The sequence below is a fragment of the Antechinus flavipes genome, chromosome 6 (genome assembly GCF_016432865.1).
Source record: "Antechinus flavipes isolate AdamAnt ecotype Samford, QLD, Australia chromosome 6, AdamAnt_v2, whole genome shotgun sequence".
Taxonomy (NCBI): domain Eukaryota; kingdom Metazoa; phylum Chordata; class Mammalia; order Dasyuromorphia; family Dasyuridae; genus Antechinus; species Antechinus flavipes.
In genome coordinates, this window is record NC_067403.1 from 102,378,625 (window position 1) to 102,390,651 (window position 12,027).

The 12,027-nt window shown below is 34.5% G+C and overlaps 1 pseudogene; it reads left to right on the forward strand.

Moving 5' to 3' along the window:
* The first annotated feature begins 3,910 nt into the window (after positions 1-3,910).
* On the forward strand, positions 3,911-5,527 carry LOC127541421 (dnaJ homolog subfamily C member 9-like; annotated as a pseudogene).
* The last annotated feature ends 6,500 nt before the right edge of the window (positions 5,528-12,027 follow it).

Consider the following 12,027-nt stretch of genomic DNA (forward strand, 5'->3'; position numbering starts at 1 on the left):
ATCTTTACCACAATTCCTTTTCTTTCCCTAACTGCCAAATATTACCAGAAAGCTCTATCTTCATTCACATATTTTAACAGTTTTACACTGAAAAATATTCTTCTACTGTCATTGGATATTGATATATACATCCATAATGTTGACAATATTTGATATACTTTGAACATTAATAGAAATTTGTTCACATTAATAGAATCTGTTTTTTTTCCCCAAGTAGACTTTTCTATGCATATTAACCCTAACTATTCCTTATGACAAAGACCTTCAAGAGAATGTACCTTACACCTTTATTCATAAGAAAACAAACACTAACATTACACTGTGTTTCCATCTCTTTTTTCATAATTCAGTTTACCTAGAAATTCCTTCTTTTTATTCAATAAAAGTTCCTACATCTGTTGAAGCTTGTCCTGTAAGAAAAGCAAAGTATTATCAAAATCATTTTTAGAATAAAAAGATATCCATAGTTGAGAATTGCTAGCTAATAACAACTTGCAATTATGAAGCACTTTTAAGGCTATCAAAGGTTGATATATGTATGTTATCCATTGGATCCTGAAAATGACATTGACAGGTCAGCACTATTACTGTTATCAACATTTTTACAGAAAATGAAACAGAAGAATTTGAAAGGCCAAATGAGAATAAAGGAGAGTGAATTTGGTTCTGAAACCATGGATAGATATGAAGTCTTTAAATTTTCCTTGGACTCTGTAGTTGAGCTGTTTGTCCAATATAGCAGTGGCCATAAAGAGAACTCGATGAATAGACACCATTTCTCCCTTGGGATGGATCAAGTGAGCAGACACTGTGACTTTGCTATTGTCATTTCCAAGGGAAGGACATAGTGATTTCGTGTTTTGAGGTAGATGAACAAAACTTATAGAAGAGTTTCTGGTCTTCCTCATAGAACAGCTTCTCTTTTACCCCACATTGATCACAGAGGGTTAAGTCCATCATGCTCTGCAGTAAATGGGGTCTGAGAATTTTGTCAATGATAGATTCTGCAGGCTTTTGTTAAAAAACAAATTGTTTTGGATGACCTGTCTGCACTCTGGATGGGTTAATGTAACATGGGTCCTCTTGCTGTACTGGAGAAGACATTCTGTGCAAAAGCTATGGCCACTGGTAGTCACTAGGTCAGTGAAGTAGTTCAGGCAGATGGAGCAAGTGAGCTCCGCTGTGAGGATTTCAATTAAGTCTTTGACATCCATGTTCGTAGGTTGGGGAGAAATAGAGAAAATTTTGATCAAGGCATTTCTGTGCTATCCAAGGCATTTCAGGACTTTTGAATCTCTTGTGTTCAAGAAGTCAGAAGCAACAGAGATGGTTCCATATCAACACACATTGTGAAAAGATCTATCAGGGATCCAAGTGTCAATCCTGCCTTCATATAGAACCAGGGGATTTAAAAGCTGTGGGACTCAAAAACTGTGGGCTAAGGCAGAATCTGCCAAACCTACCTCACAGGTGAACCTTATCCCTAGTCATCTTGAAGAGGCTAAAATAGCTCTTTAGCCTATTAATAAAAATAGCTAATTTTATTTTTATTTTTTTAACATAGGGCCAGTTTTTCTCCAGGGTCATGGAAGCTGATGTCCCTAATGCTGAACCTGAACTCTCTCCTACAAGAAATCTAGATGATGGAGGTTCTCTTTTCTTATTTCTTACCCTCACCTTCTCTTCCTTTCGCCCTACACTTCAGGGTTACCATTTTCTGAAGAAATTTACTTTTACTTGCTCTTAAATACTACTGAAATTCTCTGGTTTGGCCAGCCTTATTTCTTTGTTGAGTAGGTTAGAAATGATCTCATTTCAAAGGCTGAGGACAATCACATTTCTGAATATTTAATATGATGACAAGATAAGGAAAATCCCAACTCATTATCTCCATATCTCTAACTTCTCTCTTCAAAAAACAGACTTTAAATACAGATATTTTTCCTCTTCAGACTCTCATTTTTGTTCCCTCTCTAACTTATAATTCATTTACTTGACTGAGATGACTTTTTGTAAGTACATAGAGGGAAAAAAAACTCCCAAGAGAAGCTTACCTCTGATTCTGTCCTCCAATTTTCTTCTCAGGATAATAGCTAGTCTATATATAATAGCTTTCCCTTGAGCTCAACCACAAAAAGTTGTTAGGATGCAATCGTTGAGATCTTTTTATATGTCTTCCTTTGGTTAGCCCCTCCCTTTATTCCATCCACAAAATCTGAGAACTCTTTGATGTTTCTCATTTCTGATATAGGATTGAATTCTTATCTTTTTACAAAATGATGGGCTACAAATCACAATGATATTAACATCTAAACTTTCCTACAGAGTGGTCTTGCCTTTTAATTTATCAGATCTCTGCTGACCTGATGATCTCAGCAGAGACGTGAAAACAATTCAAGTTTCATTGTAGACATTATTGACACTATCAATATTGTTTTAAAATATCTTTTTATGTCATGGCTCCCTAGAAAGGAGGGGAAAGACTACATGAAAAAAATGAATTTAGAAACAGAAGTTACTAATAAAAGTTTATTTTCCCTCAGTCTCCTACTTTTCCTCATTCACCCTTTTCATTTTCTTTGCTTGCACATGTAATATTTAATGTGACCTATTTATTAATGTTTTTATAAGTAACACCTTCCCTGATTTTGCGTAATATTTTTGTAGCTCTTATGGTTCCCAGTTAAGGCCTAGCAGTGGCCCTGGACAATCAATTATCCCTCTTTGCCTCAGTTCCTAATCTGTAAAATGAACTAATCAGGAAATTGCAAAGCATTCCAGGATCTTTGCCAAACAAACTCCAAATAGGATCAGGGAAAGTCATACACAACAGAAATGACTGAACAACAACACTACCCAGCTTATCTGGTAATTTTTTTTTGGGGGGGGAGGGCAAGGATAGAATAAAATCTCATGAAACTGGTAGAGTGACACAGCTCTTACCTCTTGGACACTGGAGTGTGAGGTGGAAATAGTTAGAAACAGCTTAGGATACACAAACCTAGTGGCAGAATGTTTTAATATCAATTTTTCTATGACTGTGGACTTGGTCCAGATCATCTGGAGCTGAAACTAAAGGTAGTAGTCATTGTCTTCTCTTATAAATTTTTTTCACTTCATCTCCCAGTGTTCTTTATTTTTTATCTACCTATCATTTATAATTAGGTGCCATAGTGAATAGAATGCTGGGCCTGAAGTCAGGAAGATTCCTTGTCCTGAGTTCAAATCTGTCTCTTACTAACTAGGTGACCCTCAGCAAACCACTTAACACTGTTTCCCCCCAAATTCTTCATTTATAAAATGAGAAAAAGAAAGGCAAATAGCAAATCAGTCCAGTTTTTGTCCTAGAAAACCTTAAATGGTATCATAAAGAATCATACATATGCATACACACATATATATATGTGTGTGTGTATATATATATATGTTCACAACACATTTCTATCTCTATACACATGCATGGATTTACATATGCATTTACACATATATAAATGTGCATATAAAATAATATTAATATGATTGACAGTTAATGGAGATTTCTCTCTTGATTGAATCTTTGACTTTGAGATCAGTGATTTCTAGCCCTAATTTGTTTTTCTTAAATTCTTTTCCTAATCCTTGTTGTAGTGTTTCTGTATATCTCTTATTTTCTATCTCTGATAATGTTTCTACTTTAATTTAATTAACAACAAATCTATCATCTATCTACCTACCTACCTACTACCTACCTGTCATCTATCTAAATGTAGATTTCTCTCTTGATTAAATCTTTAAGTTTGACTTTATCTGAGATAAATGATTACTAGCCCTGCTTTTATTTCTATTAAATTCTACTCCTGATCCTTGTTGTAGTGGAGTTAACCAGGAGGCTCGAGCCCGTGGACCCAAGGACTTGGGAACCGCCTAACTGTACAAGGTGCTGGACGTGCGATGGGAGGCCTGGGATGGTGAGACCCTGCGCAGCCACTACAACGTGTCCCTGTGGGTGCACCTGGACCACAGGGATGTTGTCGGCTAGGAGACCACCCTGCCAATCTAGATCTTTAAGAAGATGGCCTTAGATGACATTAAGATCTTTGAAGAAAAGTACATTGGTTCTGAAGAAGAGCTAACTGATATTAAACAAACCTATGTGGACTTCGAGAGTAATGTGGATCAAATCATGGAGTCTCTATTTTGTGCTGAATCCAGAAATCAGACCATCAGATTATTGATTGATTCTGAAGAAGTTCCACCTTTAAAGATTTCCTCACCGAGTTAAAGCAAAAAATGAATGCAAGAAAAAGTTGAGTTCAAGAGGAAGCCAAAAAAGCAGAAAAGACCAGAAAGGAGTTGGGCCTGGAGGAGGGACCAGGTGACTTAAAAGCACTTATCCAAGGCAGACAAAAGATCAGGGGGAAAAGAAATGGACAGTTTTCTAGCCCAGTGGGAAGCCAGTTATTACAACTCTTCCAAAAGAAAAAAAGGAAAAAAAAAAAGTCAACTGCCAAGAAAGGAAAAATAAATCAAGAAGGTGATGGTTTTGTTTCTTCATTGGACCTTTGGCTTATTTGGAACTTATCCACCTACCTGGATAAAATTAGTAAAACTTTTATTATTGATGAAAATGGTCCCCTCTTGCCTAGATTATCCAGATCAGTGACTATCTCATGAGTAATTTATTCAACAATTGTCCCAACCCATTTTCATTTGTTGTACATATACTTTTAAAGTGTTTACTGCCAATTATCTATTTTCCCTCCTAGGAGAATTTAGTTTTCAGGGAATATATGTGTATTTCCACAAGCATGATACAAAAGAAATCCTAAACAAATACTATCATAAAAGGATATAGAGACTTCTAGTAGAGCTCATTGGACAGGTAATAATATTAACTACTAAACAACTCACTCGTGAGGACATTAAATTCTTAAATCAACTAGGGAACAGCTTTGTTCTAAATACTTCCTTTCCAGGTTTGTTTTATTTATTTATAGTAAACAAGATTTGTTTTATATTTTTCACTATTTGATGCTGGCAAATACTTCAAGAATTTTTATTAACTCCCTTCCACATCCTGCACACAATAAATAAATATTTCAAAAGAAAAAAAAAAAGAAATATTTTACTGGGAGTGGAGGAAAGGATTCTGGTAAAATGGTGGAGTAGGTCAGAAAATTTCAGACTCTAGCTTTTACCCACAGACACAACAAAATTGTGCCTCAGAGAGAACATAGACTGGTGAAAAACAAATAATTTGAGTAGAACAGGGGTCCTCCTGGGACAGCCCCAGAAGATCCCTGGAAAAAAGACCCCAGTATTACGATTAATTGATGGGAAGTGTAAATACCTCTCAGGTAGCTCAACTGAAATAGTAAGTGGGGAGCCTGGAGACAAGCCAGATTCGGAAGGAACCTCAGCCCCAACCACAGGAACTTTCATCTCCTGGACAGATTGGGGGGATAACCATCTGATTCCAGGACTACTGAGGGAAGCTCAGCTGTTAAGGAATGCTAGACCCAGCTGTGTTGCTGAGAGGCTTCCCTAGGTAAGAAGAAACCAGCACTTGGTGAGTGTGGAAGCACTGGGAGAGGGATGATGCTGGCTGTCAGCACTTGGAACTAAAGTAGACAGCAAAAGCCATCACCCCAGCCCAGGATTCGATAATAGTCTAATATGTCTGAGTCATTAATAAGTTTTTATTTTAGAAAAAATAAGCAAGCAAAGGAAAAAGAATGTTACTACGGAAGTAGGAAGATCAAGCTTCATTTTCAGAGGAGGACTGTGAAACAAAAATAGCACCTTTTACCACAAAGAGTAATGTTAAATGGCTACTTGCTCAGAAAAAATTTATAGAACTCAAAAAATATTTCAAATATCAAATGAAATAAATGAAGGAAAAGCTAAAAAACAAAAAACAAACAACAACAACAACAACAACAAAAAACAAGAACCATCCAAGAAAAACAAGATTATGAAAAAAAAAAGTTAACCAACTAGATAAGGAGATTTAGAATCTTAAAGAAGAAAATAATTCTTTGAAAATTAGAATTGGGCAAGGGGGAATCAGTGAAGCTATAAGAGACCAAGAAATGATGAAACAAAATATAAAGAATGAAAAGATAAAACAGAATGTGAAATATTTTATTAGAAAAAGAACAGAACTGGAGAACATATCAGGAAGAGAAAACACAAGAATAATTGAATTATCTGAAATCTGTGACCAAAAAAGAACCTTGACATGATAATCAAGAAATAATCAAAGAAAATTGTCCTGGAGTGATAGAACATGATGGGAAAGTGGAAATAGAGAAAACCTACCAATTAGCACCTTAAAGAGATCCCACATGGAAAACATATATGAATATTGTTGCCAAATTTCAAAACCCCCAGATTAAAGAGTAAATCTTACAAGGAACAAGCAAACAACAAAAAAATTCAAATATGCTGGAGCTACAATTAAAATTGTATAGGATTTATAAGCAGCTACAATAAAAGTCCACAGGTCCTAGAATTATGTGTGTGTGTGACAATCAAAATAACAAGTCTTGTAGCCAAAATATATATATATATTCGGTTCTGCAAACATATATTGTATCTAGGATATACTGCAACATATCCAACATATAAAGGACTGCTTGCCATCTAGGGGAGGGGGTGGAGGGAGGGAGGGAAAAAAATTGGAACAGAAACGAGTGTCAATATAAAGTAATTATTAAATAAAAATTTAAAAAATATATATATATACTAAAACTAACCATAATATTGAATTTAAAAAATAGTCATACAATAAACTTATAGATTTTTTAGGACTTTATGTCAACCACAACTGAACGCAATAGAAAATTTAACATATAAGAACCAACATCAAAAATTAATTTCGAGTACTTCAACAAGGACAAATTAATTTTTTTCATGTTGAAATGTATACCATATATTTAAGATTGTTATCAATAATTGGATATCTCAAAAGAAAGATCGGGGCATAGCTGAGTATGAATTGATTCCAAAAAGGAAAAGAAAAACGACAATTGTTCTATATGAATGAGGTGCTGAGAAAGAATGGATACAGAAGTATTAGCAGTGGGAGGAAGTCTGATAGTTCTGAAAACCTACTCATATGGAAAATGGATTAAATATGGAATACCACACACACGTATGTGTATATGTATATGTGTGTATATATATGTATGTATGTATGATGATGGCTGTAAACACTTGGAGGAGGGTGACAGTCTTAATTTGGGATTCCAGAATAGTAGAGAATACTAAAGAATATACACACACACACACTCCCATATACACACCATGAAGGATATAGCATCCTCCAAAATCAATGAAGAAATAAGGGAGGAGGGAATACAATAAGGCAGAATATAGAAAGGGATGTAGATTTATGGAAATGGGCAAAGTGCTTAGATTAAGGGAAAGGGAAAAAAGAAGGGAGGAAAGAGTGGCATAGGATATGGTGGAATATGGAAGGGGGTTTAGATTAATGGAAGTGGAATAAGGTATGTAAATTAATGGGGATGGGATAAAGAGAAGAAAAGGGTGATAGAGAAGATAAGGAAGGGATTCAGGAATGGGGAGAGATTAAGTAATAGCAAAGCAAGTTAAGGAGTAGAATTAAATTAGAAGAGTTAACAGGAATAGGAAATAAGATATCAACAAGGATCAGGAGCAGAATTAATTAGGAAAAAAGTAGGGCAAGTAATCATTGATCTCAAAGTCAAACTAAAAGATTCAATCAAGAGATAAATCTACAATATATGTCAACCATATTAATATTATTTTATATGTATGCTTACACATATTTACATATGTGTAATGTATGTTACACATTACACAGTGTAATAATGGTTATGCATGTGTGTATATTGATATGCATGTGAGGAGCATGAAAGGGGAAAAAAGAACAAATTAAAAAGTGGACAGCAGAGGAGAAAAGAATTACCTATAAGGAAGCAAAGAAAAATGAACATTTTTTTCTATTATATCTGCTTTCTTGAAATGGAAATTTATTGTTACATATTTTGAATCCTCCCTAATGTTCTCTTGGGCACAAAACAATGTTTTGTTTCTTTTTTATTTTCCTTTTCTGTCTTTTTTCTATTTTGTTTTTTCTTATTTTGTATTTAGTTTTAAATAAATATTGAAAAATAAAGAAAAAAGTACCATCTTACTGTAATCTCTTATCTCTCCTTCTGTTACATTTTCCTATTGTCTTGCTTTGAATTTCAAATTTAATATAATCTATTCACCAAAACAGTTGTTTTTAGAGATGTCTTATTTTCCTTTATTTAGTGGGATTTCTTTGAGGCCTGCATGTCTTCATTTAACTTTGTATCTCATGCAGGATCTGGCTGCCTCCTGACTCAAAAGTTGAAATTTAATACATACTTTTTGCATCCATGCCCCATTAGACCCTTTCTTCTGGAGAGCCTGAATCAATTTATTATCCAGAAGGATTTTGTGCTCACATTTGCAAGCATTCTCTTCCAGTGCTGCGAAGAGAAGGAATACACCTTAAGGCTCACTAAAACATGGCTGAAGGCATGTTTCTGGCCATGAAAAATGGAGATTGGGTCAAAAGCTATTGGCATTTTGTTTTTATCTTTAAGAGATAGGAGATGGGTATCTATATTTGATTTTGCTTAATAACATCAGGGTTGGAAAGGAGAGGAGGAAGAGTTAGAAAATGAAAAAAGAATGTGGAAGAGGAAGTAAAAAGTGGGGTGGCAAGGGGAAAGATGGAAGGCACAGAAGGTAGAGAAAAGAGAACAGAGGAGAAAGTGGCAGGGGTTGGAAAAAGAGGAGTTTGATGAGGGAGAGGAGTTGTACAATTGAAAGATCACATTTTGAAGCTTCTTCAAGTACATATAGAGAAGCAATAATGGAAACAGAGACATATTAAATCATGAGATGTCCCTTTTATTAATGTAGCTATTACTCAGTGGTATTCAGATACACTTCACAAATAAAAATGAAACAGTAAATAGCACACCTTCGTTTATCATAGAAGGCATTGCTTTTTTACAAGCAATTTTCTGATAGGAGAAATCAATTCAAATTAGTAATGGAGAAGGGAAGAAGACAGTAAGCATGTATTGCCTACTAGGCACTAAACATTGTGCTACTAATTTATAAATATTATCTCATTTGAATGTTACAACATTCAAGGTAATGTTATCCCTATTTTATAGTTAAGGCAATTGAGGCAGTCAGGGATTAAGTAACTTGTTTAGTATTACACAGCTAGTAAGTGTCTTAGGCCAGATTTCAACTCAGATCTTCCTGAATCCAGCAATATCACTCTATGTACTAAATCATCACAATATATGTCTTTCTTAAGGACCATGCCCTAAACCAAAATCAATCTGATTTTAATTGGTCACCAATAGGTCCTAGGCCAAGCCCCCTTTTGGTCACTGTTTGGGTCCTGATTGATTCAGATTGAATATAAATAGCAAGAAATCCTCCCAGATTCATTCATTCATCTAGATCTTTTTTGGACTAGGTGAAAGAGGAGTTCTTTGCCTCAATGGCTATCTAGTCTTAATCAATGAATGGATACAGCCTCAGTCAAACTAATAGTTGTGGAAGAACTGAGCTTAAAAAGGCCAAGGTCTCCCAGTATTCAGGGATATTTCATGAAATCTTGGTCTATAATTGGCCACTGGACCCAGATGGCTCTGGAGGGGAAGGTGAGGCTAGTGACTTTGCACAGCCTTCCCACACTTAAATCCAATTCACTTCCCTTTCCTGGCATCCCCTCTCTGACTGCCTGCCATCTTGGGGGGGAGGGGGGGCGTGGAGGGAGGGAAGGGAAAAGTTGGAACAGAAGTGAGTGCAAGAGATAATGTTGTAAAAAATTACCCATGCATATATACTGTCAATAAAGTTATTAAAAAAAGAATATATATGCATATGTATATGTGTATATATGTGTGTGTGTGTGTGTGTGTGTGTATTGAATGCAAGCCCAAAAAGAATCCCTGGAAGAGTTCAAAAAGGATTTTAAAAATCAAATGAGAGGTAGAGAAAAATTGGGGAAAAATAACAATGATTTAAGAAAATTATTAATCCCCCTTTTTTATGGTTGTTTATCCTATCCACATTCACAGGTATGATTACTGTGTGTTCCTCTTCATTCTATTCTTCTTCTTATTTATCTTTCTCTCTCTGTCTACTTTCACTTTGTCTTTCCTAACCAGTGTTTTGCTTCTGGCTATCACATCCCCCAAACTGCTATTCTTTCTCTCTGTCTCTTCTTATCCTCCTCCCCTCTTACTTCCCTATAGAGTAAGAGATTTCTATATTTAACTAAATATGCTATTCCCTTCTTGAGCCAATTGCAATTAGAATAAGTTTCAAGTGATGCTTATGCCCTTCCCCTCATCTTTCCTCTCCATGTAATAATTTTTTGTATCTCTTCATGTGAGATAATTCACCTTATTCTAATTCTTCCTTCCCTCTCCTACTAGGGCAATCCTCTAACCCCTTAATTTTTGTTTTTTTTAGATATTATTTCATCATAGTCAATTTGTGTCTACAATTTATATCAACTTAGATCTATGTATGCTCCTTCTAATTGCTATAGCAATATATAGTTCTTAAGAGTTAACAAGTTATCTTCTTTTGTAAGGATATATAACAGTTCAACCTTCTTGAGTCCCTTAGATTTTCTCTTTCCTATATCTTTTTATGTTTCTCTTGAGTCTTGTCTTGGAAAATCACATTTGTCTGCTCTGATCTTTTCATCAGTAATGCTTGTCAGTCCTCTATTTCACTGAATATCCATATCCCCTTACCCCTCCCCACAAAAGGATAATGCTCGCTTTTATTGGGTAGGTGATTCTTAATTGTAATCAAATCTTTTGCCTTCCAGAATATCATATTCTATACTCTCTGATCCTTTAATAGAGGAGCTGTTAAATTTTACATAATTCTGACTGTACTTCCATGATATTTGCATTATTTCTGGCTGCTTGCTGTATTTTCACTTAGAAGTGGGAGTTTTGAAATTTAGTTATAATATCCCTGGAAATTTTCATTTTGAGATGTCTTTTTATAAGTGATTGGTAGATTCTTTTAATTTTGATTTTACCCTCTGGTTCTAAGATGTCCAGTTAGTTTTTTCTGATAATTTCTTGAAAGATGATTATCAGATTTTCTTTTTTTTTTTTTTTCCACCATCCAAAAGTCCAGTGTTTCTTAAATTATCTCTCCTACTATCATCCAGGTCAATTGTTTGTCCAATGATATATTTCCTATTTTTTTCTTATTCATTCTTTTGATTTTGTTTGCTTTGATGTCCCATGGAGTCATTTGTTTCCATTAACCAATTTTAATTTTGAAGCAATTGTTTTCTTCAGATAGTTTTTGTACCTTCCTTTCCATTTGAACAATTTACTTCTTCTGTGTGCTTCCTTTACCAGGATTGGTATGAACTGAAGTAAAGTGAGCTGAGCCAAATCACCATCCACAATAAAAACAATATTGTGTGGTGATTAATTGTGAAAGATTTAGCTATTTTCAGGAAAATGAAGAAACAATATAATTTTAAAGGACTTATGCTGAAAAGTATTATCTACTTCCAGATAGAACCAAAGGAGTCTGTAGATTTTTAAACTTCTTTTTCTTTTTTTTTTTGGTTTCTATTTACTTTTGCACCATGACTAAAATAGAAATATGCTTTGTATGACTGCAAATGCATAAGTTATAGCAAAATAGTCACCTTCTCAAAAAAATGAGAGAAAACTTGAAATTCAAAGGAAAAAAGGAACAAAATTCAGCACTCAAAAATGAAAATATATTTTAAAAATTCTTTTTACATGTAATTGAGAAAAATAAAAAATTACTGAGAATTAATTACATGTAATTGAGGAAAAGAAAAAAGAAAATACACTGAAGGATGAACATAATATATGGGTATAAAGATAATATGTGCACACATAAATAGGAGTCTATTTTAGAAATGTATAGTGTTAGTATATGATATCCAATTCTATTTGACATAAGAAAATATTATGTTTCCCTTCATAGATT